Source organism: Aquila chrysaetos, chromosome 17 (genome assembly GCF_900496995.4).
Source record: "Aquila chrysaetos chrysaetos chromosome 17, bAquChr1.4, whole genome shotgun sequence".
Taxonomy (NCBI): Eukaryota; Metazoa; Chordata; class Aves; order Accipitriformes; family Accipitridae; genus Aquila; species Aquila chrysaetos.
The window spans coordinates 11136194-11162034 of record NC_044020.1 but is presented as its reverse complement, the minus strand read 5'-3'; the positions used below and the strand labels follow the sequence as shown (position 1 = coordinate 11162034).

Below are 25841 nucleotides of genomic sequence, written 5' to 3'. Positions count from 1 at the left end.
GTTCTTCTTTAAAAATAAAACTCGGTTCAGGAAGCTATAATTTCCAAAGCACTCTTAGCATTTTGTATTGTATTTTATAGCGCCTACGTATAAGTTAATGTTACATAAACACCTTTTCTGCACACTTCTAATATTCACGCAACTCCTGTCTTTCTCAACACTCGCGTAATTTCTTAGGTATTCTGGGTTGGCTAGAATTAGATAAAGCTTTCACCAGTTTTCTTCTACTGTAAAGCAAAATTAAAATGCATGCTCATGTTTAGAAAATGGGTAATGGTAAGGAAGCCAAATGTAGTTAGTGGCCATATGGGACACAGTGATTATTGATTAATTTCAATGGAGAATTTAGTAGTATTTAGTAACTAGTCTTTTTTCGCTTGAAATTTGGAAGTTTAGATAGAAGGTTTTTTTACTTACTATTGTTCCTATATCCCAGTTAGTGGAGGACTGATATAATTTTACTAGTTTATTCTTTCCATATTGATGGTTAGTTTGCACAATTCACGTAGCAAAGCTTAACACAAGACCGTACGTGAGAGGAAGGTGACTCTGTTTCCTTCAGCTTTGCTAGCAAATTAGCTCTTGCTCACTTTCTTAGACTCTTAGACACGCACAACTTAGACTTACTAAGATGCGTGTGTCCCACCACTCTGGCCAGCATTAATTATGGTGAAATGTAGGATAAGGAATACTGACTATCAAGTCCTCATCACCTGTCCTGGGCTCCTCATAGATTTGTGACCATGTGCTCATTTTGGATGTGCCTTTGTGCCCCTAAGGAGTTGACATTTATCGAAAACTTTTCTCTTCAGCTCATGCCACTCCTGTGAGTCCCTGTGCAACACTGCTGATGTATTTGTTGCTCTCTAGTCTCCTTCCCTGGGTGTAGGCTGTTTTTGCAATCTGGGTGTCTGAGAAATTGCACACGAGTCTGCTATGATTTTGATGGCCTGTTCATCAAGGTGCCTTCAATGCACACTTTTCTTTTATCCTTCTGCCATTCCTTCAAGTGCTTTCACACACACATTTATACCTCATTGATGCCAGTCTTACTGTTTCTCTTGCAAACCTCTACAGATTCAGTTTTTTAAGCAGAGCAACTACGTGCAGGGGAAGGCAGCACTTTGAAGTAACCCTACATCTTCCCTGCTTTCCCCAGGAATGCTTGGACGTAGGGGCTCTCCCGACTGTCCAGCTGCTGGAAGAGATCTTTCCTAGGTGATTCTGGAAAGTGATTCTTTCATGTGAATTTAACAAAGATTATCATGGGGAAGTGGTGCAATCACCATCCCTGGAGGTACTTAAAAGACATGTAGAGGTGGCACTTAGGGACATGGTTTAGTGTTACTTGGCAGTGTTAGGTTAACAGTTGGATTCAACGATCTTAAAGGTCTTCTCCAAACTAAATTATTCTATGTTTTCTGTAGCTGAGTGGAATGGCATCCTTTTAACCTACAGAAACCCCTGGGACAGGGTCTCCCTGGGACTGGGTCCTTTAATCCCATTGAACATTCTTATTTAACGGTTGCACTGGACTTGCCCATAATACAAATCAGGTTTCAGTAAGAAGTAAATATATGCAGTGTATTCACAAGTTCCAATTAACATATGTGATTGTAATTGCTGTTGCAGTGGTTAACAAAAAAATTAAAATCAAGTTTATATCTACTCATCCTAAAATCATATCCTAAAATCTTCTTGGTAGTAGGCAACCAGCTGCTGACACACCTACCTAATCATTTGGTGAGAGAATATACATGTTTGTTTTTGTAGTCAGTTCCTTCCTTTGGGATCTCCTTGGGATTCCTTCAAATGCAAATCTCCCTTCCATTTTCTACCATGGTTATTGATCTGGAAGTTATTCAGGAGGCAGTTTCAGTACCTGTCCTCCCTAGAGTATTGATTGTCCTCATTTCTTTGGAGATAATAGTAACCCATAGTGTGAGAACAGCTGCAATTATTTCCTGTTCCAATGCTAAATAGAAACAAGGCCTAGTAGTTAAAGTGCAAGAAAAGAATTTACTTGAATAAAAATAAGGCTGATAAACTGATTGTTATTATTAAGATGATGTTGGACCCTGTGTGTAAAGTCCTTGACTATGTTGAACTTTTATTTTGTGGAACTACAATCAATGTATTTAAACATAAATGGGATTAGTGCAGTTAGTTCATTCAAGCTTACACCACACATATTGTGATTAATTACCTGAACATAATAAGAGATAGAGGGTGGCTGACATCTGCCTCCAGGCTCTTGAGGATGTTGTCACACTGAATTACACTGGTATCTCTCCTTGTGCTCAAAGGAGTCTCACCCTTGTACCCAGCTCAGTATACCTTGGTCCAAACACATAAATCCTAAGGCTGTGATGTCCAAGTGCCTGCAGAAATGCGATGCCCTTCTACTGTAAGTGTTTATGAACTTTGCTTGGTTCTGGGTACTGCTAATAGAAAAAGGCAGGCCTAGCCTACTCCAAATCTTAACAAGCACCAAGGTGAGAAAAAAAAATATGAAATGTCTGGTACATTTTGGGGTAAAGACAGTCATTAGAAGCTGCCACAGGTAGATTGCTACAGTGAGAAAGTAATTTGTCTCTTTAACCAATATATTTAAAAATCTACTTAGAGAAAAAAATGGAAGAAGAAAGGATGGTCTTTATGTGAGCTACTGTAGTGAGTGATGTAAAGATAGATTCTGGATGGAAGCTACCTGGCTGTATACTGTCTCTTCCCCTCCCTGCCCCCCTCCCCTGCCCAAGTCAATATGCTTTATAGTTGTTTTTTAAAACTTACTAAGACATCTTATAAACTAAACCAAAAAATTATATTAAGTCTGAAGGCAAAAGGAGTGATTAAAAGTTTGAAAAACTGCTGTGTGGTTCTGGGAATAGCGTTTTTGCATAGATGATGGAAATTTATGGTACTTTATCCATGCACTCAGTCCCTTATGATACTGAAGACTGATAGCTAGGATTTCAAAAAGTGACCCCTGTTATTGGTACCACATCCCTAAATAACACAGTCAGTGCTTCTCCGTTCTCTCGTCTGTCGTGGGAGTTCTCTTCTGAACACACACTGCTTTCTCAATTTGCACAGAAATCCAATGTCATATGAATGTGTATGAGCATTTTGTGAACCATCAGAATACACTCGCATGAATGCTGATGGCTTTTAGGAATCTTGGGAATTCCATAGCCCCAGAGTTTAAAAATTCATGCCTTTTTGCAAGTATCTGCCATATAGTCACAGCTGATGTCTGCAGGGCAGCTTGACCTGGATCCCCTCTTGCTATTGAAGGGAATGTATCAGGCTCAGGTCTCTCGAGACTATGCATCGCAGTCTGGGAAAGCAAACAAACTGATTTCAATGCTCATCACTAGAAAAAGACATATATTTGAAGAACTTGAGCATTTTTTTCATCCTGATGGTGAAGGATGAACCAGGAATCTCTACAGAGATGGCTTTCTAGATTCATGTTAAAATGATCAAAAGAGTAAAACACTAGCAGCATTATTTTTGATGTAATAAAAATCCCTAGAGTTTTGGATAGGTATATTATTAACTGTCACCTACCTAAATAAAATATACATTTTGGAAAGTAGGTAGCCCTTTTCATTCTTTTCTACCACCAAGACCTCAGACAGGGGATGTAGAAGGTTATTTGGAGATTCTTAAAACTGTTGTAATCTGAACGAAAAAATACACTGATTTTAAAACTAAGGCCAGCAAGATCATTTTTTAACAGTCAGAGACCAGATTTACAAACTCTGTATGTTATGCATCACACAGTTTATGGTAGATGGCCTCTCTGTGTGGAGGGATCAGTATGGCAAATAGCTCATTTAACCTTTTCTAACTGCATATGAATTGCCTGCCTATAGTATCACTGTTAAAGAAATACTCTTTTTAAAACATATTTTAAAAACACAATCTTTTATCACTTTCTAACTCTCCAGTGTTTGGTTTTTTCCTATTTAAAAACACTGTGCTTACTTATAGTTGGGAGATAAGTGACTGGTTCTTCCATTTGTGCCACTGAAAAATCTTTCCTTATGGTAAACATAAGCACTTTATAGATGGGTAAAGAAGATGAAATCACTACCTTGAGAAGTTGATAACTGACAGAGGTGGTTATACAAGCACAGATGACCCAGCTCAGAAGTTGGAGCCGAAAGCTCTTGTGATGAGATCATACTCTTCCTTCATGAGGAGGCTGAATGCCTTGGAGCTCGGCATCTGACTCAAAACAAGTGGCAACTGGAGGGGAAAGCATGAAGCAAAGAGAGGAAGCAGGTGAAACTGTAGAAAATGGAGATGAAAGGTGATGGTACAGTTTGCGTCTTGTAGGTGTTATGAGACTAGAATTAGGAGTTGTGAGGTGGGTAGATGAATGCTGTTGTGTCTGAAGAGGCTGGCAGGTATGGGTCAGCTCTTTCTTCCCAACAAGACTAGTGAAAAGGAGGAATAACATAAAGCCAGGAAGCAAAGGGTTAAAACTCAGAACCTGTGCTACTAAATGTCACTGCAGCAGCTGCTGGCGTTGCAGAAAGAAATCAGCACCTGGGTACCTGCAGCCGAGGAGATAATAGATGAACAGGGAGGTTTATGTGATGGCAATGTTTATAGACCACAGCAACAGCACACACCTGTGCTTCTGGAGCACAAAAGCAGGGATGAGGGCAGTGGAAAAGTGAGTGGGGAGAAAAACACAAATTGGTGAGCCATTATGTTCTGAAAACAGGTGATAAAAAAACTAGGATGAAGTTGTGCAGCCCTGCTGCCCTTGAAATCAATAGTTAAACTCTTACTCATTTCAGCAGTACAAAGATCTTGTGGTTCAGGCTAATCAGGCAATGTATGGGTGTGATAGCCTGGACTTTTTCGGAGGGCAACCTATGTATGATGCAAAGCATGATCACTTGTGCTGTGTGAATAATTATAAGAACATTTACTGCTAGCTATGGCCATTTCAGAAATGTAACCTCATGCTAAGTGGCCACATCTCTATTCTGAAAATACATAGGAAACGGAAAAAATTTACAGGCATTGTGTTCAAGCTGACTTTCATCTAGAAAAATAATATTAAGAACTGGTATTTCTATACCATATTATCTTCAAAAAAATCCTAATTGGCTATTTGCCGTTTAGAATTTATCATTTCTCAGTCTGAAGACTTAGGGTGTTTCTCATTTTTGACAATTCGGGGTAAAGCCTAAAAACTAAGTGTGAGCACATGTCTAGTTAATACCCACACCAATTTCAGGTTCTTGTTTTGTTGCTCTAGGGTTAGACCGTAACAGGATTTGGGTACATAGTGCTTCCTGTTTAATGTAGGATGTAGTTAGGTCCAAAACTGAGATCCTCAATACACTCAATTGTCATCGACTCCTGGAGGCTCCTACAGTCATTAGGTGCCGAAGTTTCCTCATGTAAAATTTTCTGCCCGTGTAAAGGTCTGCTTCCAGATGCATTCAGGAAGACCTCTGGCTTGGACTGAGGTCTTACTACACTGTTGCTGGATATTGAACGCTGCTGTAGGTGCTACTGGGATCCTCCAAGGAGATGTTTCCCTAGCTGACCTCATCACCTAGTGATGTCCTTCCACCCTCTGGTTCTGTGGTTGTGGCAAGGTTTGGGGCTCCAATTTCTCCTCTGTCTGAGGGATTATGAATCCACTTCTCCCTCTGAAGAAAGTGCCCTAGCAGTCAGTTGGCAGGCTCTTCATTCCTTCAGATGAAGGTGTTCCACTTTGTTGGGGGATAGTTAGTATTTTGTGGGTCAGGGAGAGCGAGAGTGATCAAACTCATAAGAATGCCTGTAGCCTAAAGGCGAAGCCACTCAGCTGGGGAATATGGAACTAGTTCTAGTCCCTATTTCAATTAATGTTTAATAAGATATACTTAAATATTAATTGGGGCAAAGACTAGAACCCCAGTCTCTCCTCTGTGAGGTGACAGCCCTTAGCAAAGGCTGTCTCCATCCCTCAGAGAAAGCATGGTCTTTGGCCTGGATCTCCTGTGGCTACTGGTTTGACTACTGAGCTCTTGGAGGGAGGTAGCTCCAGATTACCAAGTGAGGTAACTTTCTCCAGCTCTGTGTTGAAGAAAGATGGAAAGGACACATCGAGGAAGAGGAATCACTGCTATGAACCATGTACTGCAGGAAGCACCTTTTAGCAGCCTGGCCGTAGTGACAAAGCTCTCTTGGAGAGTAGTGAACTCTCTTCGATGTTATTAGCTTGCTTTCCCTCATAGTTGTTTAATTCTCTTCATGCATAGAATGGGCAACCTGTGATTGTGCTTTGACGATTATCCTAGATGGTGAAGTGGTTTAAGTGACTACAGTATTGACTGTGACAATGCATGCAGCATCCTTCCGTGATCTCGCCCGCTCCCTCATTGTGTTGTCCTGTGCTTCCCAGTGGCCGTATCTACTGAAGAATGGAAGTTTCTTTTGGCATTTATACTGATTAAATAAAGCCTGCATTATAAATATATTTACCCTCTTACTAATATTATGCTGGTACTTGCAGCATGGCTTCATTTCTAGAGGCAGAATGAGTAAGGAAATACAGTGAAATATTCAGTGTAGCCATTGGTAATGGTGTCTTCATCTTGATATACCATCATGCAAACACTGCTTTTTGAAACAAAGCTGTAGGAATGTGATGCCAGAGCAGCCCACAGAGATGACTTGGGGGGTCAGAGCTGCCTGAGAAACAAAGTGCAGTCGAGGCCTGATAGGGAGACGGCAGAAGTGTTTCTTCTGTCAGGAGAGCTATCTCATCACATTTTAGGGTAGTACTAGCATGGTCAGTCTAATTAACTATATTTACATTCCTTTGTTTTGGAAGTTTCCTTCAGTTGGCTAGAACCGGCTCTAAATTAGGCTTAGAATATAAATTTGTTACTTTGCCCACAGGGAGGTGTTTTTCTTTTCTCTCTCCTGTTTTTAGAAAAGCCTGCTGAAGGGAGACTTTCCAGCTTGCTGGTGCCTAGCCACCCTCATAAATTTTTCTCCCTACTTTGCTGACAGTGCTAATGGGTGGGGGTTTTTTGTCCTCAGAGGCTTAAAAGTTTGCTAAAAATGTATTGTTTCCTTCTGCTTTCAGGAAAAGTTTTCAGATTGACCATAATCTTAACTATCATATAATAGCATAATGTTCTGTAACATGGGAAATTTTATTAGGTGTTGCTGACCTGCTTCAAATTGAACTCCAGTATATACTTGTGTCTTATCTGGACCTCTTTAAAAACATGTTAACAATTTTTCTGTAAGCAGTAAGGTGTTAATGCTTTTCCTGTGAAGGCACTTACTTGTCTATGTTCTATCTAACTGGAAAGAGCTGCAGGACCTCTGGGGGCTTTAGGCTGAAGAGGGTGGAGCGTGACCCTGTCTTTGCTCCAAATTCCTGTTCTCTTGACACTCTCTGTAAAATCAGCAGTGCGTGTTTGTAAGTGAAGGCCACTGGTGGGCCATCATTGCATTGACTGCAAGTGGTGCCCTTCGCTAGCACTGCAGGCCATTCCTTTAACCCTTGTTCTGTTTTTAATTTCTGACCCTTACACACACATTTCCATTCATACTGTGTTCATATCAGTCTCACTAGTTCTCATGCAAGCGCCTACACCTCCTCGCTTCAGAGTGATGTGGACCAAGGTGTAATCCCTGTAAAAGAGGTCCACTGCAGGTTTTCTCTTAACAGGCAATAAAGGCAGTTTGCAGATGGGTTTGGTGACTGTTGTCACCACTGGCTGTGATGGGAAAAGGTAGCAGCAGATCACCCTGAAGTGTAAAACCTGGCTTTGTGGCACGAGGCAGTCTGGAAGGTACAAAACTGTGGAGGTCATAGTCAATGGTGTTTTCTGGCAAAGATTTTTTTTACTAATTTTCACATAGTTTGTACAGCAATTTTGTGAGGGTGTTATTTCGTAGTGTTAGATACTGATGCTTGTTAAATGGTTTTCTCTGCCCTGTGCGTTTATTTTCCCTGTTCACAGAATTTTACTTCTGAAAAGAAACAAAGTGGCTTTCTTTATATCTTGGAGACAGAAAAATAAAGCAAGCTGTGACTTGTAATCCTACCAAATCTCTCCTCATGCGGTGAAAGGGATAGATATACTAGTAGCTGATACTGTCTATCTATCAAAGAGCAAGCCTTGAGTATAGGCAGCAAGACCTGTCCAGCATAGACTGCTTCTGAGTGCCCTTGTTAACAGATAAAGGTTTAATTATAAATCTGCCATTCAACTTCATCTACTACTTGTTTACCACCAAACGCTTTCTTGTGGTTCTTTTTTCACGCATTGACCAACAAACCACTTGCTTCTGCAGGTGAAAGCAAAGGTGGCCATGTGATATTCACCCTTTTATTTCCTGAAATATGGTTTATAATCCTATAATTGCTCATAAAATGATAGTGTTTCTAAGCACACACTCCTCATAAGCACCAACTGTAATACAATAGGGAGGTCAACAGTGCAGGATAAATGCATTTTGTTGTGGCACTGTTTCCTCAGGGTAATCTTCAGCTCCTTGTTCTGCTGTTCTTGCCCTCGAATATACCTGCAAGCTACCAAAAGCAGCTTTGGTTAGTTGTGTTTCCTGTTAATGAGCCTGGAACAATGACTTAGGATGTAAATTTGTGATCTGACATATGCATGACACTGTTTTCTTTGGCAAGGTTTGGGCATTTAGCTCTGCTGTGAATAACAGAGTCAAACAATGGACAGTAGGGAGGTCAAAAAAAGGCCAGGCAGGATAATGAAGCATAACCAAGGGACTGTTGCATAAATACATGTTGTGGTTTAATCCCAGCTGGCAACTAAGCCCAATGCAGCCACTCGCTCATTCCACTCTGGTGGGATGGGGGAGAGAATTGGAAGAGTAAAAGTGAGAGAACTCGTGGGCTGAGATCAAGACAGTTGAACAGGTAAAGCAAAAGCTGTGCATTCAAGCGAAGCAAACCAAGGAATCCATTCCCCACTTCCCATGGGCAGGCAGGTGTTCAGCCATCTCCAGGAGAGCAGGGCTCCAGCACGCCTAACGGTGACTTGGGAAGACAAACGCCATCGCTCCGAACGTCCCCCCTTTCCTCCTTCTTCCCCAGCTTTATATGCTGGGCATGACGTCCTCTGGTGTGGGATGTCCCTTGGGTCAGTTGGGGTCAGCTGTCCCGGCTGTGTCCCCTCCCAACTCCTTGTGCCCCCCCAGCCTCCTCGCTGGTGGGGTGGGGTGAGGAGCAGAAAAGCCCTTGGCTCTGGGTGAGCACTGCTCAGCAGTTATGAAAACATCCCTGAATTACCAACACTGTTTTCAGCACAAATCCTAAACACAGCCCCATACTAGCTCCTGGGAAGAAAATTAACTCTATCCCAGCCCAAACCAGCACAATACAGAATGCCTTATTATAATCACTCAAATTCCCAGCTTCTTTTTCTGAAAGAGTCCTTTGCAGGGCCTCAAATAGAAAATGAAAGAGGGTGTACTTTCAGCTGTGCTCCATAATCTCTAGGTGGTAATTAACCAAATCGGTATCTGGCAGTGCTTGTTCTTATATAAGATCTCTGAAATAATGACCCCTTATTTGTGCTGAGGTAATGTTTCAAAGCCCTTTATGTACACCCCTGTACAAGGTATTGCGTGAGAATGTGCTGAGAGCATAGCTGTGGAGACCAGAGGTATACCTGGGTTTAAAGAGGAGCGAGAGATTTCGTGGAGGGTGGGGCCATCAGTGCTGCTTATACCTGAAGACCCAGACCCAGTGCCCAGCTCAAAGTTCCTCAACCCCCTGATACAGGGGGCTGGGAGGGGATGCTGGGGAAAGCATCGTCGTATAACATCCCCGTTTCTCGTGTGTTACCCACCTGTGAGTGGCTGCTGCCAGAGGCAGGGTATTGGACTAGCTAGCAGCTCTCTGAACTGAGAAAATATTAGTTTTGTGCTGCCTCAACTTTCTTAAAAATACATAACTTTGCTAACTTGTTTTTGTTTCTAGATGAGGAAGCCCTCATAAGAACAGCTTGTGCTGACTTACTCTTTTCAGTACTAATTTGCTGGTTAAGAATAACTTGGGCTTTTGTCTGTTCAAGTGGTGCAGAGTAAGACGGTTTTTGGCAGCACTGGCATTGGCTGCGTTGCCAATTTTTAAAGGATCCTTGCAATGTGATCTGGACTCTCAGGAGCAAGAGCCCAGGAGCTGTGTTGACTTGCACCTTGTGACTTCATTCATTTGCCTGGGATTAAGCGGGAAAGGAAGAATGCCCTGGGTATTTCTGAAGCTCAAGTCCAAAAGCTTAAGCACTTTTCCAGATAAAGGAAGGTCATAACAAGAAGAAGGAGAAATTTTTGCTGGAAATCTTCACTGCCTGAGTGCATAAGCAAATAGAGCATAAGTTTCAGTGAGATGTGCCATGGATAAAGATTATTAAACAAAGAATGAAAGTAAGTTTGTTGTTCCTGTTCCAATTAATTCCCTTTGGTTTTTTGTTTTTTTTTTTTTGTTTTTTTTTTTTTTTTTTTTTAAATATCCTGAGTGGTTTCAAATTTAAAAAACAAAAAGAGTTAAAGCTTCTCCAAGAGACTGATGCTGTTCTTCCTAGTCATTCAGTGTTAGAATGTACCTGGCAATTGTTGAATGTTTTATGCCTTCAGGACTCGTTGGGGTTACAGAACAGTAATCTTGATGTATTCCCAGTTGTCAGTACACAAGCAGTGCAGTCGTATTTCTCTTCTCCTGGGAGTCCCTGTGTGCATTGTAGCTCTGTGTGACTTTACCTTCTGTTACTGACTTTCTCCTGTTCTCTGCATACGGATGCATCACTGCTTGTTTTCCTAACCTGCTTCCTCCTAAACTTTTGACATTGCTCATAATTAAGCAGTGCAGAACTGATGGCACTGGAGATCACCGATTCAGAGATGAGATCCACCAAACAAAACTGAAAAACCTAACGATCTCGTCTGGTGCTGTGATTAGTACTTGGACCTTGAGAGAAACTCATGCATGCTGATCACACGTGGACAATAATTGCCAGCGAAGGTACTTGAGCTTCCACATTTGCTCTTATTTGTTCAAAACCCACATTTATTTTCAGTGTATTTTTTCTTGTCCTTTAATCAATACTGATTTATTTGTAAGAGTTTCTCCCAGGATCTTCTAGGTAATTTTGGGAAACGGGGTTTACCTTTTTCTAGGGATGTCTTGGATACTAGGGCACAGAGCATTGCTGGTGCCCTGACCCCAGAAGTGGATGATTTCTGAGGTGCAATCAGAGCGAGACTGAGCATGACACATCTAATACATGCCTTTGGATAGTTAGTGACTACTAAAAACTTCCTTGGCAAAAAACCACCATACAAATAAAAAGAAAGAAACCACACAGAAGCAAAACCGATGAAACCCTGAAAAATATGAGAAAAGCAAGCATTTTGGGGGGTTGTATTTTTGTGCTCTGTATGTTGGCATCCTCTCATTTGGATTCATTCAGCCTGCATCTTACAAAACTGAAGTCTGCTCTGTGAGGCAATGTGATGCTATCCTTAAGTATGGTCCTCTGTGGAGTATGTACTCCTGTTCAATTCCCTTTTCTGCCTCAAAACTCATTACCAGTTTGGCCCTGGTATGAAATCATTAATAAGTTCTTGGCTCCCATCATCTGTGCTAATTGTGGTTTCTGCAACAAACTCTGTTCCCAAGGGGAAAAATATAAGAGGAGGATGACAGGAGGGTGAACAGCAAGAAACTCAAATATACCACCTCTTTTTCTCCCTTTGCCCTTATTACCATATATGAGACAAGCTGGTTATTTTTAGTTATTCTCAACAGTCAGTGCCAGTCAGCATCCAAGAGGAGGGCAGCAAGTCAGGCGGAGGTCAGACAGTGTTATCACCCTTTCATTGTGATGGTCAAATCCACTTTTAAGCTTCAGGATTGAGAGAAATGCACTTTTGCTGGCAAATGTTTTAGATGTGTACGTGCAGATGCTCATACATAATCAGAGCTTGTCTGCTTCTGTGACATTATTGTTCCAAAAACCCCATCAAATAGGTAGGACTAGATATGAATGCAATTTTTGTCTTCACTGCTTATTCATTCTGCCTGCATAGCCTTTCCTCTCCTTCTGAAGCACGGTACGTTGGCTCTTTCAGCCAAATGTGCCTTGAAGGCATCATCATGGATACGTGATTTTCACTTCGGTGAAATGGTCAGGATGTCTGTTCTGATACTGGCCGTGAACTATACGTGAAGAATGGCTGTAGCATTACGGTGTCGGCTTCAGAGTGAGGTGGGTTAAAAATGGGCTATTTCCCATCAGTCCTGCATACCTAGTCATGAAAAGGGGATGTAAAAGCAACTGTTAGCAAATACAGTACTGTGAGTTTCGGTTAATGATACAGGGTAGTTTACATTTGTTGCTCATATTCCCACCCGTCTCACTTTCTCAAGGGAAGTGGCAACACAACAGCATCGAGAAGATAACAGCTTCTGGTTCTGTGCTTAGTAGCTGTACATGATTAAAATGGCAAGGGCAAAATTCTGGTCAATGTGGAGAAAGGAAAGTGATTCTTTCCCAAATAGCTTCTCTCAAGTGGTATTTCATGTGCAGTGACTATCTGTCCCTCTCAAATAAGGCATGCAGAGTGCTCAAGACAGATTAAGAAAAGCAGGGAAGAAAAAGTAAAAAATCTGAAGAATAGGTATAGACAGGGGTTGGTTGTCAAGTAGTTAGGAATATATTAAAGAGAGAAAATCAATATTTTGGCATACATCACGTCAGCAACAAGGTTTCATAAACTCACTCTGCCTTGGCTTGCTCCAAAAATCTGAGAGGAAAAGGATGGCCTTGGTTCATTGTCCAAGTCTTCAAATGCAATGAAGAAGGGCTGAATCTGCAGACTCCTTTGCAAGATGTCAGAAAAGAAGTTCCAATCCACAAAGAGATCTAAGCATGTTTTAAAGCAGAAGCATAAAGGGTATCCAAGAAAGCCTATGGATAGGACTTTCAGACACATTCACAGACACTCTTTGGAACTGGTCCTCACCTTGTTTTGGCACCAATTCTCATAAGCATTTTACTGCGCAGTAAGTTGTTAAGCAGGTAGGAAATAGCTATAGATGTAGATTTATGTGATTAGTGTATTTTTTGACATTCATTTTATTGCAGATCTTTGAACCATCATCAGGATATTTTTGTTTTGGGAGCTAGGAGGTACAGCTGGTTTTTATATAACTTGGTTTGCCCATACTCTATAAATGTCAGTGGTGATTTGAAGTCAGTCCCTTGACAGCTTTCATATATTAGATTTTTGCATTGTTTTTATCCCTTGCAAACACTTTTAAAAAGCCCGTTACGAGTTTTCCATTACCACTTTTTTTGCCCTCTAAAAGTTATGACTGACTCTTCCTTCTAACCTGACTACATAATTTCTTCTCACCAAATTTGTTATGAGATGGAGTTATACACCAGAGCCATAACTCTGTTTTAAAATAAATCACTTTATAGGCTATAAATGAAATTAAACCTTAAATTGCTAATAGAGTTTAGAAATACTACTGTATTGTTAATCCACCTGAAATTGTATTAACGTCTTCAAGGGAAAGAAATAATGACAGTGCATGTTCTGAAGTTTAAAAAGTGAAAAAGTTTTAGAGCATTGGGAAGGAAAAAAACCCTACGTGGGTCTGGAAACTTAAAATAAGAAACGTACAACCTTGCTAGGTTTCTGTTTAAGAAATCCTTCTCCTTTTAGCATGTTATCAATAGTAATAAACTGTTCTTGTACAGTCAGCTCTAACAGGACAGCTACACCACCTGCCTCCTGCTGAATTCAGGCTGTGAATTGCCTGGGTGAGCTAAGGTCCAGATTGCAGAATTCGATGAATACTATTACCTAGCTTCTCACTGCAGCAATCAGAAAGGCAAGGCGAACCAACTACCAGCTCAGCTTCAGCAACATTTATGTAGATTAATCATTCTTTTATACCCATTTACTTTGGGCAACCATATTTCCTTTTCAGACCCAATAAATGCATGTTACAAACTGAAACTCTGAAGTCCCCCTAACACAGTCTACATTTTTGTTCTTAGCTGAAGTCAGAAATATCAGAGATATTGATTCTTTGCATAGTCAGGATAACCTGTGCTACAGCCTCTGTAACTTTGTGCCTTGAGGCAAAAAGAGCCATGATCATCTATTTAAAGGCAGGATAGTTAGCAAAAATTTTGTTCTTTGACTAAAACTGGAAAGCTTCTTGCTTCCAAAGGTGGCAAACTCATTGGAGATTGTTTCGAACCCTGTTGTCATTTGATTAAAAATCATGGCAATAACTTAGAGTGAATTGGAGACTTAATCTTTCCTTCCATCAAGAACCAAATGCAAAGACTAGATTATCATTGTGGTTTTCATATTGTATTGCACTGACCTTTTCACCGGGGGTTGTAAGCAAGCCCGGGACATTAAAAACAAAATAGGCTGGTTTCTTCTTTATTACATGCTGCTACTTAAGGAAATTTAGCCATGACTATTTCTTTCCTGTCTACCACTGCAGCAAAATTCTGGTGTGGGCTACACCATCTTGCAATGTTTGAAATATCAGAGCTCGTCTTATTACTGAAACCTAAAACCACAGTCAGTTTTTGTTATGTGTATTTAAGCATTTTTGTTTAACAGTTTTTTTTTATGCTGTGCTTCATAAGGAAACTCCCTCTCATAGTTGTGCCTTGAAGTAGTGGGGGCAGCTCTAAGCATCATTCGCATCTGAGGTCTGGAAGGTCAAGTTATTTTTAAAGCTCATGTTGCAGCTGAAAAACAGTTCAGGCCCTATAATGGTGTCATTCAGTGGTGTGGTAAAATGGGTTGTGAAAACAACAGTAAAGTAAAATAAACACGTGTCACTTCCTCCACTGAAGCACATAACTCAGGGGCTATTGGGGTGCAGAGCCATGTGCCTTCTCCTCTGGCTTTCTGCTTTCCATCTCCCATCTGTAATCCATTAGAAACTTTCATTATTTCAGCATGATTGGGGTTAACTTCTAAACGTGATTTATTGCTGCCTCTTCTCATGAATACACAGATGGAACCTGTGTTTTCAGCTATGCTGTTCTCCAGTTAGATTCAGATTTTTTTCTTGCTGTAATTTTCACTTTACAGTGTGGGGTTTTGTTGCACAGCCTTGATAGCCTATTATTGTTCAACCAAGGGTCGGGGAAAATGATTTGGTCCGAGAGAGATTGTATATAAAGTAAAAGACTTGCTTTCAGTTGTTTTGGGAACAACTTTCATGTTCTTCAGAAGACAGATTTTTATTATTATTATTTATTTAGTATTTTCCTAGAGTTTTTACTGCTTTTCTTTTAGAAAATAAGAACCAGCACTGAAGCACTAACTGGGCCCTTCAGCAAAGTGCACCTGTAATATGAAGGCTCTCTCTCTCCCACCTTTCCCTCTGTGCTGCAGCTTCTGCTGGTGCGTGTGGTGGTACCCTGTCCTTGCAGTTGGCCAGCTGAACAGCACATCCATGCAGTACCGGTACCTTGCATTTTCACACACCTCTGACTGAAAAGCTTCACTGAAAAATAAAAATGTCATTTATTTAAAGAAATTTTGTTATGTTATGCAGAATAGATAAAGAACAGACAAATTCTTTTAATAGCAGAAATAGTTTACCCAAGGTGAACACTTTTCTATATTTATGTACTTCAGTTTTTTTTCAAAAGAGGCCTCAGACTTCCTTTAAAACAAATTATTGTCGCACAGTCCAAGCCACATCCTACCCCTTCTCTTAAATCCAGCCAGATTTAAGATGTAGTTGTACTGGGAGGTTTAAAAATGATGACGGAGACGTGTCTGGGTGTGTGCTGAGCTCCCTTGTGCATGGCTGGGCTTTCAGAGGGCACCGACTGCAATCAGTGTGGTCCTGGTGGAGGTTTCCCATGCTGCCGGGTACCCGGCTGGTAGCTAGCGATAGCACTCGGGGCTTACGCAAAGAGGATTTTTCTCCCAGAGGAGACGGATGGATTTCCTGTGGCTCCAGCGTGGCTTTTCTGGGAGCGGATAAGCAGGGCAGCGGTCGAGTTATGAGGGGACGTGGATATGAAGGAACAACCAAAGCATTAATAGAGCATCTTCCCTGATTAAGATAATGAACATTAAGGGCTTGTATCTGGGCCTTGTACAAGCGTGCTTGTCTCTGGATTGATGGGTTGGTAGGCTTTTGTGTGTTTGCTAAGATCACTGCTGTATAAGGTGAGTAGGATTGGTGTTTGTGTTTTAAGAAGAGCTAATAAGGCAACAAACGTTCAGAGCTGATACCACCAGGGTTTTTTTCAGCCAGGAAATGGCTCTTGCAGATCTCACTTGCTGTTGTTTCTGAGTACAGGGAGAACTGCAGATATGTCTTCTCTTGTGTACTCAAACATCTTTTCTGTGCATCACCTCCCAGGACGACTCTATTCCTTTCTTACCTGTGCATTATTGACTTTCAGTATATTTTGTAGCCTTATACTTCTAATAATTTTGTGCCTTACTCGGGCCAGACACACGCATTTCAACTATCTTCGGTGTAGAAATAGCCTGAAGGCAAACCCAGGCATGCATTGCATCTTCAACTAAGTTAAGAAATCCCTTATAAGATTCAGGGAATGCAGTGGCTATACCCTCCAGCACTATGCCATCATAGAAAAGTCACCATCCCTCAGCTTTGTGCACTTGCCTTGATTCAAGGACATTCAACCTCATAGTTATTGTGAAAAAACGAATGCAAGATTTGCATTGGAATAAAGTTCTGCAACACAGAGAACATTTCCAACCTTCTTACACTGCAACACTTACCCTGGGAGGCTTTTTTTCTGTAAGGTACAGACAGCTGGCTACAGGAAGCATCTTACTTGGTGCCAGATCAGACTTCAGAAGCTCTGTTCCAGTCTGTGGCCTAATTTGACTTGCTCTTTTCAATTGCTTATGTGAGGGACAAGTTTCTGAGACCTTAAGTGCTGTGCTTTTTCTTTTTTTTTCTTGCCTTTTTTTCTTTTTTCTTTTTTTTTTTTCCCCAGAGCTGGTCTCATCTAGATATCAAGAGGCATCAAAGACCTGTTTGTCTGTATAGTATGTTTACAGACCTTGGCCAAAGTTAATCCCTAATGCATTACTGTTGACCTCAGCTGAACTGTATCTAGTATATATTTGCCTTATTGTTCACAAATTGCTACTAAAAATTGCTAAATTCTTCTTTTTAACCATTTACGTAGTGGCACACTAATTCAAAGTTAAAAAAAACCCAGACAAACCCTAAACAGAGACTCCACACTGCTCTATTCCATTCAGTACTACTGAGCTAATTTTCTCAGCCTCAGTGTGCAACGCTGCACTTAAAAACTCATTTGTGAGCTCTAGCTGCTAATGAAAATAGTGATAAAACCAATTCTTTTTCTGAAAAGGCTCTGCTGTGCTTTGTAGGTAGGGAAGTACTCCAGTAACTCCTGTAATTAAGACCTTTCTCCTTTGCTTTGGAACATATGGCAGGATAGGATAAATAAGCAGGAAGAAGGAAGCTTTGTTTCTCACTATGACCAAGGTATTTTTTTCCCTCCGTATGTTTTGTATGACTGTATAAATTCGACAGAGCCCAAAACCAACTGTGGTTTGCCCTCTGCGGGTAAAAGATTGACTCCCTATAAATGCTGTCATGCATGTTTTGGCTGGGCACACTAATCATGCTCTAAACCAGTCGTCTTTATGGGTAAGATAAAGGTGTGTGTGTAGTTCAAGATAATCTTATAAAAAAAAAAACAACAAACAAACTTGCCTACAAAGAAACAAAATAACCTGAAGCAGCTACCAGCAGACTGCATGTAGTTCACGTACATTCTGAATAAACATTCTCTATCAGGAAGTGGTCTTTAAAAAAGAAAGCCTACAAATTACCAGAAATGGGGTATCTCTGTATGTGATTTTGTTTTAGAAGTACTAACAGTATAATGCTGATGTCTAGACAGTCCATAATCTTCCATTCCAGGGGGAAAAAAAGGTAAATTTTCTGCCTCATCCTCAGAACATTGTATTTCATAGGTAAGTCATTTTCTAATGTTATGGAAATGATAAAGATCATCTGGATAAGCGAGGACTAGTAATTCCTGTTGCTACCTCAGTGGTGCTGCCATCTGTTCAGCTCCCTGCATACTTGGTGTGATAATTTAACCAGCTTGTTCTTATAGCGCACATTAATCTTATTCATACAAAAGATAAAATACTATGAAAATAAATTATGTTTGCAATAAGACTTTTTTTTTTTTAAACCAAGACATGTTTTACAAATTTCTTACCTCTTTATATAAATGCATGTATTGTTTTACCTGGTAATCAAATTTTTGCACTGTTTTAACTGCTCTAAGTTCTTAAGGTCAATAATTTTTACAAATTTTTTATAATTAGATGAGTTTTTTCCTCTAATGGGGAAGTTGAAACACAGAGGCTGAGATCCCAGTTTTTAATAACTGACTGCCCTCTTGCATTTTTTGGTTCCTCTGATGCTTGGTGATCTATGCAAGATGATGGAGGAAGTTTGTGTTGCATCCTGAAGCTCAAATTCCTGGGATTCTTGTATCTGCAGCACTAACTGAAATGTAGTTTTCCTTACCCAAGGTTCAAATATTGTAATTTTTTTCTGCAGTGCTTCTGATATTCAAGAGCTTTTAACAGTGCTAGTATGAATCTGTTGGGTTCTTTATATCGTGCAAAAGAAGACCCAGACTCTGTCACATAGCAGCTGTCTTTCACATCTATTTTGTGTGCTTAAACATAGAAAATACTAGTAACATTCTGCATTTTCCCTGATTGAGTATTTAAAGAACCTACCATACTTTTTGGTTTGCTATTAAATTTAGGGTATCATAACTTGCTTTCTCTTCAAAGAAAGGTTTTTTTCACTTTTAGAAAACCCTTCTTCTGCATCGACTCTGCATTTCCCAGTTGCTCTCAAAGCTGTGTACTGGTGCTAAATCCAAGTTTCTAATTGAGATTCTAAGCAGAAAAAATTGCATCATTGGCTTTTGTTCTGCCGTGAAAGCCCATATTAATGGAGACTGCCTTATATAAAGCAGTCCCCTTTCACCTTTGAAAACAAAGAAGAGTTCCTGTCTGAAACAAGTACTGAGGCATTTCAGTGGTTTTAAAGAGCCGTACTGAGCTTTAGCCAGAGCCTTGACTGTTCTCCTTACCAGTGCAATGCACAATCAGCACCAGTAACGGTGTGATGAAATATATGGTACAGTCAGAAGGAGCTCCATCTCCGAGCTGGTTCCCTGGGCTGGGAGAAGGGCAGCCTTTGGTCTTGGCACAGAGCCTGGCAGAGAGATGGTGCTTCACCTCAAGGCCACTGCAAGAAAATAGCTGTGCCACAGGCTGGCATATGCTTTGCGATCTCCTGCTCTCTTACCTACCCCTTCCAGTCCCATACTTGCCAGAAACGTGGGATCCGATTCAAAGCTCACCAAACCGATGGTGTTTTAAAGTTTCCTATCCATATTCTTCCCCTGATTACCCTGGATTTGGATCAGACTTAGGATTTCTGTAGCAGAGAAAGGGGCCGATGCTAGAGCTCATGGCATGGAGAATCTCTTACTGCAGTCCATTACACCAAAGTAAAAAGTGTGAAGGTAATTCTGTGGTAGGAAAAAAATAAGATTCAGGTGTGATTAGTCAAGCTCTAACTAACCTTTACTTACTACCCTTCATTTCAAGAAAACATTCAGGGCCTTGTCAAACATAGAAGAAAGAAGAGATGTATTTTTTTTCAGGTGTTGTCTGATAAGTGTTAAAATCCTCGTGCTAGCAAGTTACATTGGTGACCCCTGATGAGGCCGAACTCAGCCACGTTACATGCAAGGATATTATGACTGACTTTCTCTGTGGTACGCTTTTATTATGTGCTAATTAACATACACTAGCTAATATATGTTAAAATATGCATTGTCACCTAGGGGGGTCTGCACTGTGGAGAGAAAAATTTGTGTCCACTGTGGTTCCCCAGCCTCTCCTTCTGCCAAGTGGAGAGCCAAGAATATCACAAGTATTTTATTGACAGTTGGGTTTTCTTTTTCAAAATTAAGATTTGGTTTGGTTTTGTTGGTTTGGTTTTTTTTTTTTCTTAATTAGGTTTTTCCCATCAATATGAGAATATGGTCTTAAAATGAAGGGGGAATTTGAGAGAAAATTTTGATATAAAAAGAAAAAAAGACTTTGATTGCTAGAAGGTATCCTAAGGTTCATAAAGCTTCAGCGGAAAATGGTATTATAGACCAGTCTCTCTGCCCAAAAGACAGATAGCACAGTGGCATAGACTGCTGCTGTTGGTTTCTGTTTCTGATTTTTGTCATAGCGGTATGATACCATCTTCTTTTTTAGCTAATAAATAAACAGCTTAAAACATTTGTCATCACTGAGGTACTAATGCACTTTGTTGATGAAGTTTGGCAAATGAGCAGCCTGCAAGATTAGCAGTCTTTTTTATTTTCTTGCCACTTTGAGTTTAGCTATTATACATCACATTTGTATGTCTTTCGTTAACCCCTGTTTAACCCAAATGACAGGTATTTGAGAGAAATCAGTATTTGTTGCAATTCAGCACACTCATGCCTTTTGTTGAAGAAATGGGGAGTAAGAAGTAAGGATTGGAGAGGCAGAAGAAAGAAACATTTTGGCAGTCTTCAGTGGGGCAAAAAAGGACCACAAATGGTAGAGGAGAGAAAAAATTGAATTGTTAGTGTTATTAGGCAGGGTGGGATGTTTTTATTGCTGGGTATAGAACAAGTCAGGGCAGGAGAAGCTTTCAGTACAATGTTTACATTTGAGTAAAATGGTTTTAAAAGATTCGCTAGGCTTTCTCTGGGTTACCCAAACACTTCTCCAAGGGAATGAGAAGAAAGAAAATGAAAGCCTGTTTGGAACAGGAATGTTTAGTTTTGTTTGGGTCTGTCTGTCAGGAATCTGTCTCCTCTGTCAGGAAACTATCATGCCTACTCCTAAGTAGGTAGTTTACTGAGAAAAGCAGTCCCTAAATAAAACACCAGCTTGGTCAGGGTCAAACATCAGTCTGTAAGAACAGTGCTAAAGCGGCTCCAGTCCCTTAATGAGACTGACTGAGGAAAATCTTTATGCTACATTTAGTTATAAGAGCAAGCAAAAAAGGGCCCTGTTAGAAGACACAGTTGTGATACCATAGTGTGCTAGGCTAAAAACAAAGAGTACATCTGAATTCTGTCTTGATGCTCCTGAACCTCAACTAACATGATCTCTGAGGGGCCCAGGAGTGTGGGGAGAAAACATTTAGGATTCAGAGGCTGATGTCTTAGTCATCCTTTTATTGCTATGTGAGAGCTGTCTCCAAAAGCTTCCCATTTAGTGATGATAGCTGGTCAGGTCCACAGGGAAAGCAATAGTTCCTACTTTCTCAGGACCAAGGCCAGAAATAAAGTTAAAAATCTAACCTGAGGCTTTGAATTGCACCTAGAAAGGAATCCATGCTTTATGGAGACCCAGGGATTTTGACTTAGTACTTCCCACACCGTTAACGTCGCTGGTTCGTTGTGGGGATGTTTTTTTCCTAAAGTGGCTCAGCTCTCTTCCCTGTGCTTGCTGCAGCTATGCCATTCCTGCAGCAGATACTAAACTGCTGCAAAGTAATGCCTGCCATACTCTGGAACACCAAAATGGGTAGCACTTTTATTTCGTATACTGGGATCTGTCGTGGTTTAACCCCAGCCAGCAACTAAGCACCATGCAGCCGCTCACTCACTCCCCCCCCCACCCAGTGGGATGGGGGAGAAAATCGGGAAAAAGAAGCAAAACCCACGGGTTGAGATAAGAACAGTTTAATAGAACAGAAAAGAAGAAACAAATAATGATAATGGTAACACTAATAAAATGACAACAGCAATAATGAAAGGATTGGAATGTACAAATGATGCGCAGTGCAATTGCTCACCACCCGCCGACCGGCACCCAGCTAGTCCCCGAGCGGCGATTCCCCGCCTAGGCTGAAACTAGGACAGGATCACATAATGGGGCAGTTTGGCCACTCGATCATAAGGAGCCTCCATCAGTGGATGCAAGATGAGAGCAAAGAACAGACAGATGTGGCTGCAGGGTTAGTTTTTCCTGCTCATGGTTGCAGTCTTTCACAAGAGGTACTTGTACTCTGTACAAGTTCAAGAAAAATTACCTGTGCCACAGAAGCTTCATGTGATCAAAGGTGAAAGGTAGAGACTACTAAACAAGTGTGCAGCCTCTGACAGGGGTGTGCGTTGCCAAAAGTTGTGGTTACACCAGAAGTTTTGTTTGGGTTTTTTTTCCCATTCTGCCACTGTATTTGGCAATGTCCTACATTACACTGCACAAAGAGCATGGCACAAGTATGTAGATGTGATGCATATCCCCTGTCCCATTATATATATATATATATATATGTATGTAGGCACACAAGATCAGGAAGATGCAAGGTCGATTCTCTGGTTGAGATGCTGGGTGAACTAAGCCTCAGTATAATAAAGATCCCAAGGAATTGTTAGCAGTCTGGATCATCTTCCCAACAGACACTGGTAGCAATATTCCAAACATGAAAAACCTGTGAAAGGTCCACAACTGTGTGGGTATATGACATGGAATATATTAATCAATTAACAAAGGGGAGCTCATAAATCTCATCTTATTCCTGTTGCTTGTCTGAATTCTGACCTAGTTCAAGTGTGATGGTTTTTTCCTCCCTGAGGACAGCTGTTGTTTTACTAGATTGATTATTCTGCTGCACTTTTTTTGCAGTGTATAACTGAATTCAGTTGTGCTCTGTCAAGCCATTGGGCGTGCAACAGAATAAGAAGTGAAAAACTTGCATTTAGTTATTTGCTGAAACTGATATTGGATTTCATTAGTAACGATGTTACATCAAGGTCTTGGTTGAGTACTTAAACTCAGAGGAAAGTTAAGAACGCTATAATGAGCTTGGAGCCATCCTCTAGTGTTTTCTTATATTTTATATTAAAAGTCAGTCAGAAAAAACCAAAGGGAGGATGAGCTATCAATCAGCAGTGGCCTGCTGGGATGTTAGAAAGCAAAGGGAGCAATTAAGCCTTTGGACTGCAATCCTTCACTGTCACCTAAGTTTCTCACCAGTAGCTGGAGATTTACAGTCCAGCACTCCAACGTTATCCATGGGTGCGCTTGCACTCGGGGGGATCGCTGCCGAGGGCTAGATGGGGAGGCTGTAACGCTGCCGGCATCTCCCCCGGGCAGTCAAACCTGCCAGGGCTGGCCAGGCTGGCACCCCTGTTTGCCCCAGCTGCCGCCGGCAGGCTCGAGGGCTTGAGTGAAGGCTGGGTTCAGAATTTGGAAACACTGAGATAGATAAGGCTTAGGCGAACATGTCTTTGAAAAAAATGTTTTCCCCTCTACTTGTCACGTGGGCATGTTGTTCTGGATTTCCATAAATCTGTAAAAAGGGTGGTTCTTTGTTCATCAAGGTCCTTAAGCACAACATCAGCAAGAACAAGGAAACTGCTTCCCTCTCTTGCCGAACCTGGGACTTTGCAGCCCAGCTCCAAGAGCTGCCGAGTCCCTTTGCTCATGTGCGCTTTAACGATCACCGAAATCTCTCGGTATTTGCCACGAGATACTGTCCTCCTCGTGCCACAGGGTGTTCGTAGAAAATTATCGGTGCTTTAGGGAATATTATCTTTAGGTAAATAAAGGGCTGGTTTAAGATTTGTGTGGGCGTTCCGAGTTCAGTTCTTTTAACTGTATCTTATTAATAATTCAATAATCTGTTTCAGCAGAAGGCTCCTGTTATCAGACCAACACCCATCATGAGCAGGATGGAAGTCCAGTGGAAACATATGTTGAAAGGAAAACAGCAATGGCTTTAAAGGGGAATACAAAAGAATAGAAAAAAATAGATTTAAGCATCATTTTAATATCCAAAGTCAAACAATCCCAGAACTTGACTAATATTTTACTCTCTGAGTAAATATGGTATCTGATGGCATTTTTTTTTCTGTTTTGTTGCATTGCAGGCAGTGAATAATATTCAGTGTTTATTCAATTTCCAAAAGAATAATTTAATTCTAAGGCTGTGCTGCCAGGAGCAACATGCTTGAATAATCTCTGTGAGAGTTACAGCATTAATAGTCAGCCCTTGCACTGTGTTCTTATGGCATGTATTACATTTGTATTTCTGAACCATGTGCCGAGCAATGAGAATCTTGTTTCCTCAGCCTTTTAAGGACAACGGAGAAAACTGTCAAAGTAAAAATTACTACTGTTGATGGTAATATATATATGTGTGTATATATATATATATATATGGCAAATCTGTGAAATATGCAGTCTGTATTAAAATAAATAAAGGAAAGGGCAGATTATAAAAGCCAAGATCAGGTTTCAAACCAATTTATATTGAACAGTCAAGAGTACTACAACGTTAGAGACACTTTCTGAGGACAGGTGTTTTCGCTGTCCATATCAATGAATTCAAGTAACCTTTAGTGCAGTTTACTTTATCAAATCTTCTATGTAGGCATTCATATTCATGAATCACCACGTGTGCTGTAATGAATAAAAATTATGTGTAAAATTCAGTCCTAGGGGGTGTAGTTTTCAGACAGGTGATGTACTTATCTTTGGCTGTATTTGCCACCTAAGTCACTCAAATATATTGCCTAAAATAAAAATGCTAAGTCTTTGAGAAAAAAAGGCATTAGTCATCAAGCCATTTTCATCTTTTTAATATTAAACAACTCCTGTTTCTGAATTGATGTTTCTGCTCATGCCAGAAGAATAAGCAGGGGTGGGTGGGTGTTCTGCACACAAGGTCAAATAAGCTGCAGAATGCCGTGCTGCTTTTTGCAGCAGATGGGTAATGTTACATGGATTTTAATTATTGAAATTACTCCTGACTTTGAGGAAATACTCTCTCTTAATAATGACAGAATTGGCCACATGATAACATTTGAATTTTGTGGCACAGATATTTTTATTTAAAGATGTCATGTCTCTGTCCTTCTGGAGAAGATTTACTGATGTTTAACTTTCTTGTTGCTCCTCCTTTCTTAGCAACCTTTTTTAGCATATTGATATTTTTCAAGTGGAACTTGAAATAGTCTGTTGTCATTGGGTGGGCGGTGGGTGCAGATTCACAAAGAGCTTTTAAACACCTCTGCAGCTGGCAATCTGCAAGAATAATTTTGACAAGGGAAGCTCTGCTATGAGCATGGGCTTACAGAGCTGCTTTGATGCTGAGCTCTCACAGCTCCTCTGCAACCGAGGAGGAGAATAGAGAATGTCCCAGCAGATGACTACTTGAAATAGATTCGTACCTGTGAATGGTTTCTTTGTATCCTCTAGCTATTTATTCACACTACTTTCTAAAAAGTACTAATGGTTTCTTCTTTGTTTCTTTCAATATATTTCTTCTCTTGGTCCACTGTGAGGAACCAGGTGCTAGAGGGAATGCGGAATGTTAACTGAGGTCTCCTTTTTCTCGTTTGCTCTGTGGCAGGAGCTATCTGGGATCCTCACTTCTCAGGTGCTTTTCTATTTGTAGAGGAGAGAAAGGTGGTTGAAGATGAGTACGGTGGGTAAATGGAAGAATCCTGCAGAGAGAAATAGGTGCATTTATTTTTCGGCCTTTTATGACTGGAAGAAGTACTGTTTTCCAATTGCAGCGTGAAAGACTTGGGTTCAGATTAGACATTCAAAAGAGGTTTCTGACAAAGGCAAAAGTGAAGTCAGGAAACAGGTTTCTGGGAAAAGTGATGGGATCTGTCACTGGAAGTGTTTAAGAAGAGATTAGGTAG

General features: G+C 40.7%; 1 protein-coding gene across 6 annotated transcripts in view; it reads left to right on the top strand.

Moving 5' to 3' along the window:
• BICD1 (BICD cargo adaptor 1) overlaps positions 1-25841 on the top strand; it is a 184471-nt gene that overhangs the window by 93141 nt on the left and 65489 nt on the right. The gene's annotated exons all lie outside the window — the stretch shown is intronic.